Below are 18,476 nucleotides of genomic sequence, written 5' to 3' on the forward strand. Positions count from 1 at the left end.
ATGGCCACAGGAGAACACACCCCTGATGAACCTCTGCTCAGAGGCAAAAGGAGCAAGATCTCTAAAAGATGCTGAGAGAAGTGGGCCTGGATGTTGAGTATTGGTTACCCAAGCTGCAGAAACACCTGGATGTGACCTGTGTCCAGACCTTACAACACCTAGAAAAAAACAACTTCCAGAAGCTGAAATCCCAGACACAACATCCATGGGAGAAAAGAGCCTTGGAGAAGCTGCTTACCCTGTCACACCCAAAAAGTCTTTCAGCATTACAGGAGTCTCAGGTGGAGAGGGCAAAGAGAAAGCAGAAGCAGGCAGAATAGGCACTGCAGGAGCTGAGGGACTTGCTGACAGAAGGGAAGCAGACACAGGAAGAGGCAGTGAGGACAAGAGAAGCAGAGCTGAGACAAGTGATGGACATCCCTGAAGAGTATTGGCCATCCCCTGAAGAGCCTGTAAGGGAAGTCATGGAAAACCTGCAGAGTCAACTCAACCTCGTGGAGTGGACACTGTGCCACAGGCAAAATCTCCCAGATAGAGATGTGGTGAGATGGGCATCTGGAGGGCTGACCCTCCAGGGAATTTACAAAGCCAACCACCAAAGGGACCTGACAAAGAAGAGAGAGGAGTTGCTCAGTGTCCCCAAAGAGTTCTTACTTTCTGATCCTCAGCAAGGAACACAAATGAAAACAAAGGAATTCACATCTCCTCAGGCTGAATTCATGTTTACCCAGATGGTAGAGAAGCTGGGCTTTAGTTTAACTACTTCAGCCAAGGACAGAAGTTGGGGGTTTAGTCTAGAAGCTGGTTTGGATCACAGCAAACATTCAGAATCCAAGGAAACCCAACAATCAAGTTCTAAGCATTCTTATTTCTGCTCAACCAAGTTCAGCTACATCCCCCTGGCCTCCTGCCACTTTCCCACTGATCAGCTGCAGTTATCCAAGCCTGCTCTCCAGGAATTGAAATGTATTGAAGACCTTCTGAGTCAGACAGCAAACCCAGACAGATTCTCCTTGCTGAGGCACAGGATTGTAAACTTCTTCCACAGGTTTGGCTCTCATGTTAACCAAGGCCCTCTGCACCTGGGAGGAATCTACTGGTGGAAGACCATTTCAGAGGGTTATTGCAGGGAGCAGTTGGCAGAAGTGACGCAGTAGTCTGCAGAGGCCCTGGACATTTTCATAAGGGACAGCTACAGTGGCTTTGGAGTGAAAGTTGCTGCAGATGTGAATGTTTCAGACTCTCATTCGAAAAGAGCCACTCAGACCAAAACTTCCCAAAATCTCCAAACCGAGGTCCAATTATCTGTGGCCTAAACAGGTGGTCCACCAGAAGCAGATGGCCTTGTCCAGTGGAAAGCTGGCCTCATGGCCAGCAATCAAACCTGGTGTGTCATTGACCACAGGCTTCAGTTGGTGCCAATTCGGGACATTATCCTCTCCAGCCACAGAAGCAATTTTAAGGATCATCTTCAAGTGGCTAACTTCCTGAAAGACAGCTACACTGCTCTGACTAGCATCACTGCCGAGATCCAGGAAGGGGAAGAGTTACTGAGTGCTGGGAAGGAGGCCAGGGTTTTTCTAGAGGATGTAAAATCTTGAGAGGTATCTGATCCTGAAGAGCAACTTATAAAACTGATAAATTTCATGAAAATGTTGAGTCAATAACTAAAAAGTTATGACACAAGACACTTGGATCAATATATGTCTCACAGATTGGGATCTGCAGAATTTTCTAGTAAACACTGTCAATTTTTGCAAAAACTCTTCCATTTATAAAACTAAACATATTAAATCTCATTTGCGCAGCCTTCTGGATCCTCACATCTACAGAGTGACAAACTTTCCTCAGGCTTACGTCATCATGCAGTGGATCTTCCAGTCAGATTCAGAGCAAGAGTAGGTGAATATATCCCAGTTTTCTCAATTAATTGAGATCTTTTTTTTTTAATTTATTTATTATTATTATACTTTAAGTTGTAGGGTACATGTGCATAACGTGCAGGTTTGTTACATATGTATGCTTGTGCCATGTTGCTGTGCTGCACCCATCAACTCGTCATTTACATCAGGTATAACTCCCAATGCAATCCCTCCCCCCTCCCCCCTCCCCATGATAGGCCCCTGTGTGTGATGTTCCCCTTCCTGAGTCCGAGTGATCTCATTGTTCAGTTCCCACCTATGAGTGAGAACATGCGGTGTTTGGTTTTCTGTTCTTGTGATAGTTTGCTAAGAATGATGGATTCCAGCTGCATCCAAGTCCCTACAAAGGACTCAAACTCATCCCTTTTTATGGCTACATAGTATTCCATGGTGTATATGTGCCACATTTTCTTAATCCAATCTGTCACTGATGGACATTTGGGTTGATTCCAAGTCTTTGCTATTGTGAATAGTGCTGCAATAAACATACGTGTGCATGTGTCTTTATAGCAGCATAATTCATAATCCTTTGGGTATATACCCAGTAATGGGATGCCTGGGTCATATGGTACATCTAGTTCTAGATCCTTGAGGAATCGCCATACTGTTTTCCATAATGCTTGAACTAGTTTACAATCCCACCAACAGTGTAAAAGTGTTCCTATTTCTCCACATCCTCTCCAGCACCTGTTGTTTCCTGACTTTTTAATGATTGCCATTCTAACTGGTGTGAGATGGTATCTCATTGTGGTTTTGATTTGCATTTCTCTGATGGCCAGTGATGATGAGCATTTTTTCATGGGTCTGTTGGCTGTATGAATGTCTTCTTTTGAGAAATGTCTGTTCATATCCTTTGCCCACTTTTGGATGGGGTTGTTTGTTTTTTTCTTGTAAATTTGTTTGAGTTCTTTGTAGGTTCTGGATATTAGCCCTTTGTCAGATGAGTAGATTGCAAAAATTTTCTCCCATTCTGTAGGTTGCCTGTTCACTCTGATGGTAGTTTCTTTTGCTGTGCAGAAGCTCTTTAGTTTAATAAGATCCCATTTGTCAATTTTGGCTTTTGCTGCCGTTGCTTTTGGTGTTTTAGACATGAAGTCTTTGCCCATGCCTATGTCCTGAATGGTACTACCTAGGTTTTCCTCTAGGATTTTTATGGTATTAGGTCTAACATTTAAGTCTCTAATCCATCTTGAATTAATTTTCGTATAAGGAGTAAGGAAAAGATCCAGTTTCAGCTTTCTACTTATGGCTAGCCAATTTTCCCAGCACCATTTATTACATAGGGAATCCTTTCCCCATTTCTTGTTTCTCTCAGGTTTGTCAAAGATCAGATGGCTGTAGATGTGTGGTATTATTTCTGAGGACTCGGTTCTGTTCCATTGGTCTATATCTCTGTTTTGGTACCAGTGCCATGCTGTTTTGGTTACTGTCGCCTTGTAGTATAGTTTGAAGTCAGGTAGCGTGATGCCTCCAGCTTTGTTCTTTTGACTTAGGATTGTCTTGGAGATGCGGGCTCTTTTTTGGTTCCATATGAACTTTAAAGCAGTTTTTTCCAATTCTGTGAAGAAACTCATTGGTAGCTTGATGGGGATGGCATTGAATCTATAAATTACCTTGGGCAGTATGGCCATTTTCACGATATTGATTCTTCCTATCCATGAGCATGGTATGTTCTTCCATTTGTTTGTGTCCTCTTTTATTTCACTGAGCAGTGGTTTGTAGTTCTCCTTGAAGGGGTCCTTTACATCCCTTGTAAGTTGGATTCCTAGGTATTTGATTCTCTTTGAAGCAATTGTGAATGGAAGTTCATTCCTGATTTGGCTCTCTGTTTGTCTGTTACTGGTGTATAAGAATGCTTGTGATTTTTGCACATTAATTTTGTATCCTGAGACTTTGCTGAACTTTCTTATCAGCTTAAGGAGATCTTTGTGGCGTTCTCTGTATTTCCTGGATTTGAATGTTGGCCTGCCCTACTAGGTTGGGGAAGTTCTCCTGAATGATATCCTGAAGAGTGTTTTCCAACTTGGTTCCATTTTCCTCCTCACTTTCAGGCACCCCAATCAGACATAGATTTGGTCTTTTTACATAATCCCATACTTCTTGCAGGCTTTGTTCATTTCTTTTTCTTCTTTTTTCTTTAGGTTTCTCTTCTCGCTTCATTTCATTCACTTGATCCTCAATCGCTGATACTCTTTCTTCCAGTTGATCGAGTCGGTTACATAAGCTTGTGCATTTGTCACGTATTTCTCGTGTCATGGTTTTCATCTCTTTCATTTCGTTTATGACCTTCTCTGCATTAATTACTCTAGCCATCAATTCTTCCACTTTTTTTTTCAAGATTTTTAGTTTCTTTGCTCTGGGTACGTAATTCCTCCTTTAGCTCTGAGAAATTTGATGGACTGAAGCCTTCTTCTCTCATCTCGTCAAAGTCATTCTCCGTCCAGCTTTGATCCGTTGCTGGCGATGAGCTGGGCTCCTTTGCCGGGGGAGATGCGCTCTTATTTTTTGAATTTCCAGCTTTTCTGCCCTGCTTTTTCCCCATCTTTGTGCTTTTATCTGCCTCTGGTCTTTGATGATGGTGATGTACTGATGGGGTTTTGGTGTAGGTGTCCTTCCTGTTTGATAGTTTTCCTTCTAACAGTCAGGACCCTCAGCTGTAGGTCTGTTGGAGATTGCTTGAGGTCCACTCCAGACCCTGTTTGCCTGGGTATCAGCAGCAGAGGCTGCAGAAGATAGAATATTTCTGAACAGCGAGTGTACCTGTCTGATTCTTGCTTTGGAAGCTTCCTCTCAGGGGTGTACTCCTCCCTGTGAGGTGTGGGGTGTCAGACTGTCCCTAGTGGGGGATGTCTCCCAGTTAGGCTACTCAGGGGTCAGGGACCCACTTGAGCAGGGAGTCTGTCCCTTCTCAGATCTCAACCTCCGTGTTGGGAGATCCACTGCTCTCTTCAAAGCTGTCAGACAGAGTCGTTTGCGTCTGCAGAGGTTTCGGCTGTGTTTGTTATTGCCCTGTCCCCAGAGGTGGAGTCTACAGAGACAGGCAGGTTTCCTTGAGCTGCTGTGAGCCCCACCCAGTTCGAGCTTCCCAGCAGCTTTGTTTACCTACTTAAGCCTCAGCAATGGCGGGGGCCCCTCCCTCAGCCTCGCTGCTGCCTTGCCGGTAATTCACAGACTGCTGTGCTAGCAATGAGGGAGGCTCCGTGGGTGTGGGACCCTCCCGGCCAGGTGTGGGATATGATCTCCTGGTGTGCCTGTTTGCTTAAAGCGCAGTATTGGGGTGGGAGTTACCCGATTTTCCAGGTGTTGTGTGTCTCAGTTCCCCTGGCTAGGAAAAGGGATTCCCTTCCCCCTTGCGCTTCCCAGGTGAGGCAATGCCTCGCCCTGCTTCAGCTCTCGCTGGTCGGGCTGCAGCAGCTGACCAGCACCGATCGTCCGGCACTCCCCAGTGAGATGAACCCAGTACCTCAGTTGAAAATGCAGAAATCACCGGTCTTCTGTGTCGCTCGCGCTGGGAGTTGGAGACTGGAACTGTTCCTATTCGGCCATCTTCTGCCACATTTTCTTAATCCAGTCTGTCACTGATGGACAATTGGGTTGATTCCAAGTCTTTGCTATTGTGAATAGTGCTGCAGTAAACATACGTGTGCATGTGTCTTTATAGCAGCATGATTTATAATCCTTTGGGTATATACCCAGTAATGGGATGGCTAGGTCATATGGTACATCTAGTTCTAGATCCTTGAGGAATCGCCATACTGTTTTCCATAATGGTTGAACTTGTTTACAATCCCACCAACAGTGTAAAAGTGTTCCTATTTCTCCACATCCTCTCCAGCACCTGTTGTTTCCTGACTTTAATGATCGCCATTCTAACTGGTGTGAGAAGGTATCTCATTGTGGTTTTGATTTGCATTTCTCTGATGGCCAGTGATGATGAGCATTTTTTCATGTGTCTGTTGGCTGTATGAATGTCTTCTTTTGAGAAATGTCTGTTCATATCCTTTGCCCACTTTTGGATGGGGTTGTTTGTTTTTTTCTTGTAAATTTGTTTGAGTTCTTTGTAGGTTCTGGATATTAGCCCTTTGTCAGATGAGTAGATTGCAAAAATTTTCTCCCATTCTGTAGGTTGCCTGTTCACTCTGATGGTAGTTTCTTTTGCTGTGCAGAAGCTCTTTAGTTTAATTAGATCCCATGTCAAAAGAACAAAGCTGGAGGCATCACGCTACCTGACTTCAAACTATACTACAAGGCTACAATAACCAAAACAGCATGTTACTGGTACCAAAACAGAGATATAGACCAATGGAACAGAACCGAGTCCTCAGAAATAATACCACACATCTACAGCCATCTGATTTTTGACAAACCTGAGAGAAACAGGAAATGGGGAAAGGATTCCCTATTTAATAAATGGTGCTGGGAAAATTGGCTAGCCATAAGTAGAAAGCTGAAACTGGATCCTTTCCTTACTCCTTATACGAAAATTAATTCAAGATGGATTAGAGACCTAAATGTTAGACCTAAAACCATAAAAACCCTAGAAGAAAACCTAGGTAGTACCATTCAGGACATAGGCATGGGCAAAGACTTCATGTCTAAAACACCAAAAGCAACGGCAGCAAAAGCCAAAATTAATGGGGATTATGAAGAAGAAGTCACCATCTCTTCTTTGCAAATGGAAGAGGTGAGCAAGCAAAGTCTCTTCTATGGAAAGAAACAGCCTCATGAACCACATGACAATGAAAATAGCAAATGGGAGATGATAAAAAAAAAAAAAAGGAGCCTTCCTAGACTTACTCCAGGGTCTAGGTCTAGAACAGTACTACCCCAAAAAATTGAGCAAAGCTAATTTCCATCTAGTCTATAAGACTTCTGTGTACAACACCCAGCCCAGCTCTGAACAGGAGCTTCCCTTCTATTTCCTGCAGAAACTACTGATGATGAATTATGAGCTGAGATACCTAGTCTTCAAAGATGGTAGAAACACAGAACACCAAGTACATCCAAATGCCTCAGATCAGGAAGATGAAGCTTTTGATCCATATGAAAACATTTTTGAAGACAGTGATAGTCCCACTAAATCTTCATCCACTAAGCCTAGCTCCCATATTCACCCAATGGATATTCAGATGACAATTTTTCACTGTGCAGATGATTTTGCCAGACAATATATTTTGGCCAAACTTTCCACTTGTCAGCTTTCCCTCCCCCTTTTGCTGCCTAATCCCTGTACTTCTCAGATTGAATTCTCTCTCTGGTCTCTCTGTCAAATTACAAGAAGTTGGCGAGAAGCAAGGAAATCACCAAAAGGGAAGAACCATTATAAGAATCAGCAGATGTGTTGTGTCTCTACCTCAATTGTGTCCTTCATAAGAGTTGGAAATAGCCTCTCTGCTTCCAAATCTCAGATTATGAACTGTCTTCTCAGTAAACGGAAACATGATGTGTTTTTTCACTGACACTGCAGAGGGAGCAGGAAAGATTGCCTCTTGATGGGGGATGTGGTAGAAATCTACTGGTTCTGTCCAGGAGGGGAAGATGAGGACAGATTTGACAACGATGTGACCTTCACCAATCTTCATGGAGATGCAAAGGAACATGAGCAGCAGCTCAACTTCCTGAAGGAGGTGTCTACTGTCATTGTGGTCCTCATGTCAGCCACTGACGACAATGAAGGAAACTGAAAAATTGTCCATAACTTGTGGCAGGCATCGAGGCCATTGATCTGATTGCTCGATGACAAAGAAGCAACCATGACCAGTAATTCTGGCCAAAGAATGAGAATGGGTATCAAGGATAGGAATGAGGCAGAATTAATGGAGGAACTCACAGCTACAGTCAGACATTGGGAAAGAAATTTTGAAAATAAGCTAATAGCCCTTAAAAAAAAACTTATTTCAGATAGCAAAAGACAAGCCAATGAACTCATTCGTTTTAAAAACAAAAGTCAAGAAAGACTGAATAAGATAAACACAGATTTTGAAAAAGAAGTATTGGAAAGGAGCCGAAAGTTCGCTTTAACTGTAAAGGGTAAAGAATTGAGTGAGGAAGAGTTACATGAGAAATTCAATCAACTTTGGAAAAACTGGGTCTGTGATGTATCCACAACTCTCCGCAAGTCACAGAGTCTGACATTGATTTGGATTCTGAAAACATCCTTTGGGAGTATTTCAAAAACAAGACGAATGACGTGGGCTTACTGACGAGAAATTCTGCAGAGAAATTTCAAATCAATTATGATAAACATATCAAAGTGAATAAGAAATATAATAGTATCCCAACGACATTAACAGTCTTTGAGAAAGAGTTCATTAATATGACTACTGACCACATTGTTTCGAGATTTAATAAAATTATTAACAACATGTGGAAGCAACAGTGTGGTTACAACCCAAGTTATTTCCATGAGATTCTAAAGACAATAGAAGAGGAAGTGAAATCTGCATCTACTCAGAAAAGATACACATTTACAAATACATTTATCATTGACTTATGTGTGTGTTTATTTCAAAGAGCAACAGAGAATTTTAAGGAAATACACAGGGCATTCAAGAGAGCAAATGATCCTGTGAACTATCTTGAAAGTAAGAAAGATGACTTCTTCACGAGTTTTAAGATCTGTCAAGGAGCAACCTCCATCAAACTATTTGTTGATGTTCTGTGGTATAAGCTCACTCCTACAGTCTCCACTACCATATGGGAGGAAATGACGATTAAAATTGTGGGGGACATGAGCGCTACCTGCCCTGCATTCAATGGAAACAGGACTAACCTGGAGAAACACATTCGCATCTCTCTGGCAGAAAAAGAAAACTTTGATAATTACTGGGAATACCTTCATAATTCAGAATTGTTTTTTAGGAGTTACATCAAAAATCATATTAAAAGATATTGTTCAGACAATGGAGGTGAAAAAATGAAGACTTTTTTTGAAAAAAGCTCAATTGATATCAAGAATACCATCCTCTGTGCCATCCATGAATCCACATCAGTAGCTAAAGATAAAAGCAGCACTGCTTCTGGGTGGTTGGATTTATTCTGTGATTGCCTGGGGTGTAACTTGATCTTTCCATGAAAAGACTTGATAAGCATTGAACACCAGGAGATAAAACATACTGAGTTTCTTAAAGAAACCATGAGTGCAGCTTTGGATCTCACAATGAAGAAAATAGAACAGAATTATTCAAGTATGCCTATAGAAGCAATGCTTTCTAAAATTGAGAAAATGCTCTCTGAACATCTCTGTGGCTGCTGGAAGCAGTGTCCCTGCTGTGGAGCAATTTGTACAAACACAATTCCTACACACGAAGGAGACCATAGTGTACCCTTCCACCGTCCTCAGGCTGTCAATGGGGAGGAATGGTATGAAACAGATGATTTTGTCATTGATTGCTGTACTAGTTTGGTTGCAAGTGATTGTTGGTTTTGCAGGATGGCAGGAATTTCCCATTTAAGAACTATTGACAAGCAGGAGGGGATTATGCCACGTGGAGCATCACCCCAGATACCTCCATCCAGCTGTACTGGAAATGGTTTGTCTCTCACTTCAGATCGAACCTAGAAGAAAAATATCAGAAAAAAATTGAAGTAAAGGTAAAATCCCTAATGCCTGGGCCAAAATCACAAAGCAGGATATGCTTGAAGATTTGAAAAAACAATAATACTCAATGACCACAAAAGAGCCCCAGTGTCTGAAGAAAAGAGGCAGTGTACCTGAACAATCCAAAAACAACTACTCCTTAAAATTAAAACCTTCACCATTTCCATTTTTAAAATGAAGTGTGTAAAAAGCAATCAGTTAACACACTAAGAGATGAAAATTTCCAGTAAAAGGAGTTCATTTCTCTCTGCCTCAATTCCTCTAGTTTAAAAACAACTTACTAAAATCTGTTAATATATGATGAAATCAAATAACATTCATTTTAGAAACTTATTTCGTATTTTAAACTATTAGTCTAGATACTGCTTTTTTATTTTAAAATATTTAAGTCTCAGAGTAAGTCATTTTAACAGAGGAAAATCAAAATCATTTCAGGCTGCAACAAATTTCTATAGAATAACTGTATCAGTATTTCAACCAATATACATGTCTTGACTGTAAGCTATAAACTGGCTCACTACAACCCCCACCTCCCAGGTTCAAGTCATTCTCCTGCCTCAGCCTCCTGAGTAGCTGGAACTACAGGCACATACCATCACTCCTGTCTAATTTTTTTTGTATTTTTAGTAGAGACTGGGTTTCACTATGTTGCCCAGGCTGGTCCTGACCTCACACTTGAGGGTGATCCACCCACCTCAGCCTCCCAAAATATGGGGATTACAAGCATGAGCCATTGCATCCAGCCGGACTTTTCAAGTTTTAAGTGGATTTTTTTCACTCTCTAAAGTTTTAAGGAAAAGTTATTAATATTTAAATGTAAAAACACTCATGGAACCTTCATGAGTCCCAAGCATAGCAATATTTAGGCATATTCTGTTCTAGGAAAGAACAAATCAGAGACTTGACCAAGATAGGGATGTCATCAATTCAGGAAACGTTATCAAGCAAATATGGAAAGTAGAAATCAAATAACTGTTTTTCTCACTTAACTTTCACCCTGTTCTTCCCTGGTATATTGGCAATTCCCTGTGCATGCTAAGAAAAAAAAAACACAGTCACAAAGCTTTGTTATTAAAAGCTTGGTGTTATGTACAAGTCTGAGAATTGGCTTTTGGGAAAAAATTTATGATGACCAGATAAAATGTACCACTTTAATGAAGTCTGTGGACAAGGTTCAATTAGATTGGTTATTTTAAATGATTCATTGATTATTTTAAACTGATTACTTAAAGAAAAATATCAAAAAGTATACAGTTTTAAGGCCAGGCACAGTGGCTCATGCCTGTAATCCAAGCACTTTGGGAGGCAGGGTGGGCGGATCACCTGATGTCAGGAGTTTGGGACCAGCCTGGCCAACATGGCAAAACTCCGTGTCTACTAAAAATACAAAAATTAGCCAAGCATGGTGGCGGGCACCTGTAATCCCAGCTAGTTGGGAACCTGAAGCAGGACAATGGCTTGAACCCAGGAGGCAGAGTTTGCAGTGAGCCAAGAACATACCACTGCACTCCAGCCTAGGTGATACAACGAGACTCCGTGTTAAAAAAAAAAAAAAAAAAGTATACAGTTTTTACAAATCTCCTAATACACTTAATTGGGTTCTAATATTTCAATGAGGAATTTATTTTTATACATATCGGGTATATTTGTGACTCTTCACACCATTTGAGCCATAAATTCATAATTAGAATAAAAATGAAGAGCACTCTGAATCCAACCAGAGCCTGAGAAGAGAAGGAAATCACCCTTCTGCAAACCTACACCTTATGCTAAGTTCTCAAAGCTGATGATCTAAAGGAATCCTGGTGCAAAGAAGAAAATTTCTTCATGTTGGACACAAATGCACCCATTGGCTTCCATTTACAGGGGTACTCTATCTTCCATAAACAATGAAAATAGACAGCCCAGGGAACAGTAGCCAAGTGACTTGGATCTTCAGAGCATAGAGATAGGAATGTTAACTCTATCTCCTTTGCCCTCTCAAAGGGCTTCAAGCATATTCTCAATGTCAGGTCAAATGACTCATCGCTCCAGAAAAAGTTTGAGGACAGAAAAATTACACAGGAAACATGTTCTTGGAGAGTATAGTTTTTCTTTTATTCTATGGAAAATAATGTTAGTGAGAGTTGGAAGGATCTCCCAAAACAATAAAATTGGAATATGATGGAAGCAGAACCCCTGTCCCGCATTATGCCTGTCTTTCACATCACTGTACCCTTAAAAACTGCTCAGTGTTCAATTACCATTTTCAGAATGCTTTTTATGTTTGTTTGGTGAATTCATAAAAGTCTTTAATGTGAAATAAGCCAAGCACAGAAAGATAAATAACGCAATTTCAGCTGGGTGTGGTGGCTCACGCCTGTAATCCTGACATTTGGGGAGGCCGAGGCGGGCGGATCGCCTGAGGTCAGTAGTTTGAGACCACCCTGGTCAACATGGTGAAACCCCGTCTCTACTAAAAATACAAAAAATAATTAGACGGGTGTGTTGGCAGGCACCTGTAATTCTAGCCACTTGGGAGGCTGAGGCAAGGGAATTGCTTGAACTAGGGAGGCAGAGGTTGCAGTGAGCCGAGATCATGCCATTGTAATCCAGCCTGGGTGACTGAGCAAGACTCAGTCTCAGAAGAAAAATTTTAAAAAAGATGAATAATGCATGTTAATCCTCATAGGTCAGAACTAAAAGAGTTGCTCTCATAGAAGTAAACAGAATAGTGGTTACTGGAGGCTGGGAAAGGAAAGGCTGTAAAAGGGATAGGGAGAGGTTGGTTAAAGAATACAAAATTACACCCAGATAGGAGGAATAAGTTCTAGGGTTCTATAGTTCTGGAGGGTGACTATAGTTAACAATAATTCACTGTATATTTTCAAATAGTGAGAAGAAAAGATTTTAATGTTCTTGACATAAAGAAATTATAAATGTTTAAGGTGACAGATATGATAATTACCCTGATCTAATCATTACACATTATATACATGTACCAAAATCTCACTCTGCACATACACCATGGAATACCATGCAGACATAAAAAACAAGAAGATTATGTCTTTTGCAGGAACATAGATGGAACTGGAGACCATTGTCCTTAGCAAACGAATGCAGGAACAGAAAAATAAATACTGCACATTCTCACTTTAAGTGGGAGCTAAATGATGAGAATTCATGGACACAGAGAGGGGAACAACGGACACTGGGGTCTACCTGAGAGTGGAGGGTGGGAGAAGAGAGAGGACTGGAAAGATGAAGAAGCAGGTATAAGCCAAACGTTGAGAGTTAAAGAATGCCAGAATGCCAGCGTGCAGTTATTCTCACCCAGACTTAGTACCTGGGTGATGAAATAATCTGTACAACAAACCCGCATGATATGAGTTTACCTATATAACAAATCTGCACATGTAAACATAAAGCTAAATAGAAGTTTTTAAAAATCTCACTCTGTACTGCATAAACATGTACAAATATTATGTGTGAATTCAACATTTTTAACATCTTTTTTTTCTTTTTTTTATTACTATACTTTAAGTTCTAGGGTACATGTGCATAACATGCAGGTTTATTACATATGTATACTTGTGCCATGTTGGTGTGCTGCACCCATCAAATCGTCAGAACCCATCAACTCGTCAGAACCCATCAACTCGTCATTTACATCAGGTATAACTCCCAATGCAATTCCTCCCCTCTTCCCCCTCCCCATGATAGGCCCGGGTGTATGATGTTCCCCTTCCTGAGTCCAAGTGATCCCATTGTTCAGTTCCCACCTATGAGTGAGAACATGCGGTGTTTGGTTTTCTGTTGTTGCAATAGTATGCTGAGAATGATGGTTTCCAGCTGCATCCATGTCCCTACAAAGGACACAAACTCATCCTTTTTTATGGCTGCATAGTATTCTATGGTGTATATGTGCCACATTTTCTTCATCCAGTCTGTCACTGATGGACATTTGGGTTGATTCCAAGTCTTTGCTATTTTGAATAGTGCCGCCATAAACATATGTGTGCATGTGTCTTTATAGCAGCATGATTTATAATCCTTTGGGTATATACCCAGTAATGGGATGGCTGGGTCATATGGTACTTCTAGTTCTAGATCCTTGAGGAATCGTCATACTGTTTTCCATAATGGTTGAACTAGTTTGCACTCCCACAAACAGTGTAAAAGTGTTCCTATTTCTCCACATCCTCTCCAGCACCTGTTGTTTCCTGACTTTTTAATGATTGCCATTCTAACTGGTGTGAGATGGTATCTCATTGTGCTTTTGATTTGCATTTCTCTGATGGACAGTGATGATGCATTTTTTCATGTGTCTGTTGGTTGTATGAATGTCTTCTTTTGAGAAATGTCTGTTCATATCCTTTGCCCACTTTTGGATGGGGTTGTTTGTTTTTTTCTTGTAAATTTGTTTGAGTTCTTTGTAGGTTCTGGATATTAGCCCTTTGTCAGATGAGTAGATTGCAAAAATTTTCTCCCATTCTGTAGGTTGCCTGTTCACTCTGATGGTAGTTTCTTTTGCTGTGCAGAAGCTCTTTAGTTTAATTAGATCCCATTTGTCAATTTTGGCTTTTGTTGCCATTGCTTTTGGTGTTTTAGACATGAAGTTCTTGCCCATGCCTATGTCCTGAATGGTACTACCTAGGTTTTCCTCTAGGATTTTTATGGTATTAGGTCTAACATTTAAGTCTCTAATCCATCTTGAATTAATTTTCATATAAGGAGTAAGGAAAGGATCCAGTTTCGGCTTTCTACTTATGGCTAGCCAATTTTCCCAGCACCATTTATTAAATAGGGAATCCTTTCCCCATTTCCTGTTTCTCTCAGGTTTGTCAAAGATCAGATGGCTGTAGATGTGTGGTATTATTTCTGAGGACTCTCTTTTGTTCCATTGGTCTATATCTCTGTTTTGGTACCAGTACCATGCTGTTTTGGTTATTGTAGCCTTGTAGTATAGTTTGCAGTCAGGTAGTGTGATGCCTCCAGCTTTGTTCTTTTGACTTAGAATTGTCTTGGAGATGTGGGCTCTTTTTTGGTTCCATATGAACTTTAAAGCAGTTTTTTCCAATTCTGTGAAGAAACTCATTGGTAGCTTGATGGGGATGGCATTGAATCTATAAAAAACCTTGGGCAGTATGGCCATTTTCACGATATTGATTCTTCCTATCCATGAGCATGGTATGTTCTTCCATTTGTTTGTGTCCTCTTTTATTTCATTGAGCAGTGGTTTGTAGTTCTCCTTGAAGAGGTCCTTTACATCCCTTGTAAGTTGGATTCCTAGGTATTTCATTCTCTTTGAAGCAATTGTGAATGGAAGTTCATTCCTGATTTGGCTCTCTGTTTGTCTGTTACTGGTGTATAAGAATGCTTGTGATTTTTGCACATTAATTTTGTATCCTGAGACTTTGCTGAAGTTGCTTATCAGCTTAAGGAGATTTTGGGCTGAGACAATGGGGTTTTCTAAATATACAATCATGTCATCTGCAAACAGGGACAATTTGACTTCTTCTTTACCTAACTGAATACCCTTGATTTCTTTCTCTTGCCTGATTGCCCTAGCCAGAACTTCCAACAGTATGTTGAATAGGAGTGGTGAGAGAGGGCATCCCTGTCTTGTGCCAGTTTTCAAAGGGAATTTGTCCAGTTTTTGCCTATTCAGTATGATATTGGCTGTAAGTTTGTCATAAATAGCTCTTATTATTTTGAGATATGTTCCATCAATACAGAATTTATTGAGCGTTTTTAACATGAAGGGCTGTTGAATTTTGTCAAAAGCCTTTTCTGCATCTATTGAGATAATCATGTGGTTCTTGTCTTTGGTTCTGTTTATATGCTGCATTACGTTTATTGATTTGTGTACGTTGAACCAGCCTTGCATCCCAGGGATGAAGCCAACTTCATCATGGTGGATAAGCTTTTTGATGTGCTGCTGAACCTGGTTTGCCAGTATTTTATTGAGGATTTTTGCATCGATGTTCATCAGGGATATTGGTCTAAAATTCTCTTTTTTTGTTGTGTCTCTGCCAGGCTTTGGTATCAGGATGATGTTGGCCTCATAAAATGAGTTAGGGAGGATTCCCTCTTTTTCTATTGATTGGAATAGTTTCAGAAGGAATGGTACCAGCTCCTCCTCATACCTCTGGTAGAATTCAGCTGTGAATCCATCTGGTCCTGGACTTTTTTTCATTGCTAGGCTATTAATTATTGCCTCAATTTCAGAGTCTGCTCTTGGTCTATTCAGGAATTCAGCTTCTTCCTGGTTTAGTCTTGGGAGAGTGTAAGTGTCCAGGAAATTATCCATTTCTTCTAGATTTTCTAGTTTATATGCGTAGAGGTGTTTATAGTATTCTCTGATGGTAGTTTGTATTTTTGTGGGGTCGGTGGTGATATCCCCTTTATCATTTTTTATTGTGTCTATTTGATTCTTCTCTCTTTTCTCCTTTATTAGTCTTGCTAGCGGTCATCAATTTTGTTGATCTTTTCGAAAAACCAACTCCTGGATTCATTGATTTTTTGGAGGGTTTTTTGTGTCTCTCTCTCCTTCAGTTCTGCTCTGATCTTAGTTATTTCTTGCCTTCTGCTAGCTTTTGAATGTGTTTGCTCTTGCTTCTCTAGTTCTTTTAATTGTGATGTTAGAGTGTCAATTTTAGATCTTTCCAGCTTTCTCTTGTGGGCATTTAGTGCTCTTAATTTCCCTCTACACACTGCTTTAAATGTGTCCCAGAGATTCTGGTATGTTGTATCTTTGTTCTCATTGGTTTCAAAGAACATCTTTATTTCTGCCTTCATTTCGTTATGTACCCAGTAGTCATTCAGGAGCAGGTTATTTAGTTTCCATGTAGTTGAGCGGTTTTGATTGAGTTTCTTTGTCCTGAGTTCTAGTTTGATTGCACTGTGGTCTGAGAGACAGTTTGTTATAATTTCTCTTCTTTTACATTTGCTGAGGAGTGCTTTACTTCCAATTATGTGGTCAATTTTGTAACAAGTGTGATGTGGTGCTGAGTAGAATGTATATTCTGTTGATTTGGGGTGGAGAGTTCTGTAGATGTCTATTAGGTCTGCTTGCTGCAGAAATGAGTTCAATTCCTGGATATCCTTGTTAACTTTCTGTCTCGTTGATCTGTCTAATGTTGACAGTGGGGTGTTGAAGTCTCCCATTATTATTGTATGGGAGTCTAAGTCTCTTTGTAAGTCTCTAAGGACTTGCTTTATGAATCTGGGTGCTCCTGTATTGGGTGCATATATATTTAGGATAGTTAGCTCTTCTTGTTGAATGATCCCTTTACTATTATGTAATGGCCTTCTTTGTCTCTTTTGATCTTTGATGGTTTAAAGTCTGTTTTATCAGAGACTAGTATTGCAACCCCTGCTTTTTTTTGTTCTCCATTTGCTTGGTAAATCTTCCTCCATCTGTTTATTTTGAGTCTATGTATGTCTCTGCATGTGAGATGGGTCTCCTGAATACAGCAAACTGATGGGTCTTGACTCTTTATCCAGTTTGCCAGTCTTTGTCTTTTAATTGGACCATTTAGTCCATTTACATTTAAGGTTAAATGTAAATGTTTTTATGTGTGAACTTGATCCTGCCATTATGATATTAACTGGTTATTTTGCTCGTTAATTGATGTAGTTTCTTCCTAGCCTCGATGGTCTTTACATTTTGGCATGTTTTTGCAATGGCTGGTACCGGTTGTTCCTTTCCATGTTTAGTGCTTCCTTCAGGGTCTCTTGTAAGGCAGGACTAGTGGTGACAAAATCTCAAGCATTTGCTTATCTGTAAAGGATTTTATTTCTCCTTCACTTATGAAACCTAGTTTGGCTGGATATGAAATTCTGGGTTGAAAATTCTTTTCTTTAAGAATGTTTTATATTGGCCCCCACTCTCTTCTGGCTTGTAGAGTTTCTGCCAAGAGATCTGCTGTTAGTCTGATGGGCTTCCCTTTGTGGGTAACTCGACCTTTCTCTCTGGCTGCCCTTAAGATTTTTTCCTTCATTTCAACTTCGGTGAATCTGGCAATTATGTGTCTTGGAGTTGCTCTTCTCGAGGAGTATCTTTGTGGCGTTCTCTGTATTTCCTGAATTTGAATGTTGGCCTGCCCTACTAGGTTGGGGAAGTTCTCCTGAATGATATCCTGAAGAGCATTTTCCAACTTCGTTCCATTTTCCCCCTCACTTTCAGGCACCCCAATCAGACATAGATTTGGTCTTTTTACATAATCCCATACTTCTTGCAGGCTTTGTTCATTTCTTTTTCTTCTTTTTTCTTTAGGTTTCTCTTCTCGCTTCATTTCATTCACTTGATCCTCAATCGCTGATACTCTTTCTTCCAGTTGATCGAGTCGGTTACTGAAGCTTGTGCATTTGTCACATATTTCTCATGTCATGGTTTTCATCTCTTTCATTTCGTTTATGGCCTTCTCTGCATTAATTATTCTAGTTATCAATTCTTCCACTCTTTTTACAAGAGTTTTAGTTTCTTTGCACTGGGTACGTAATTCCTCCTTTAGCTCTGAGAAGTTTGATGGACTGGAGCCTTCTCTCATCTCATCAAAGTCATTCTCCGTCCAGCTTTGATCCATTACTGGCAATGAGCTGCATTCCTTTGCAGGGGGCGATGCGCTCTTATTTTTTGAATTTCCAGCTTTTCTGCCCTGCTTTTTCCCCATCTTTGTGGTTTTATGTGCCTCTGGTCTTTGATGATGGTGATGTACTGATGGGGTTTTGGTGTGGGTGTCCTTCCTGTTTGATAGTTTTCCTTCTAACAGTCATGACCCTCAGCTCTAGGTCTGTTGGAGATTGCCTGAGGTCCACTCCAGACCCTGTTTGCCTGGGTATCAGCAGCAGAGGCTGCAGAAGATAGAATATTGCTGAACAGCGAGTGTACCTGTCTGATTCTCGCTTTGGAAGCTTCCTTTCAGGGGTGTACTCCACCGTGTGAGGTGTGGGGTGTCAGTCTGCCCCTA

At 40.7% G+C, this 18,476-nt stretch overlaps 1 pseudogene; it reads left to right on the forward strand.

Annotated features, from left to right (window-relative positions):
• Positions 1–13,142, forward strand: LOC105488698 (interferon-induced very large GTPase 1-like; annotated as a pseudogene).
• Positions 13,143–18,476: the final 5,334 nt, after the last annotated feature.

Source organism: Macaca nemestrina, chromosome 12 (genome assembly GCF_043159975.1).
Source record: "Macaca nemestrina isolate mMacNem1 chromosome 12, mMacNem.hap1, whole genome shotgun sequence".
NCBI lineage: Eukaryota > Metazoa > Chordata > Mammalia > Primates > Cercopithecidae > Macaca > Macaca nemestrina.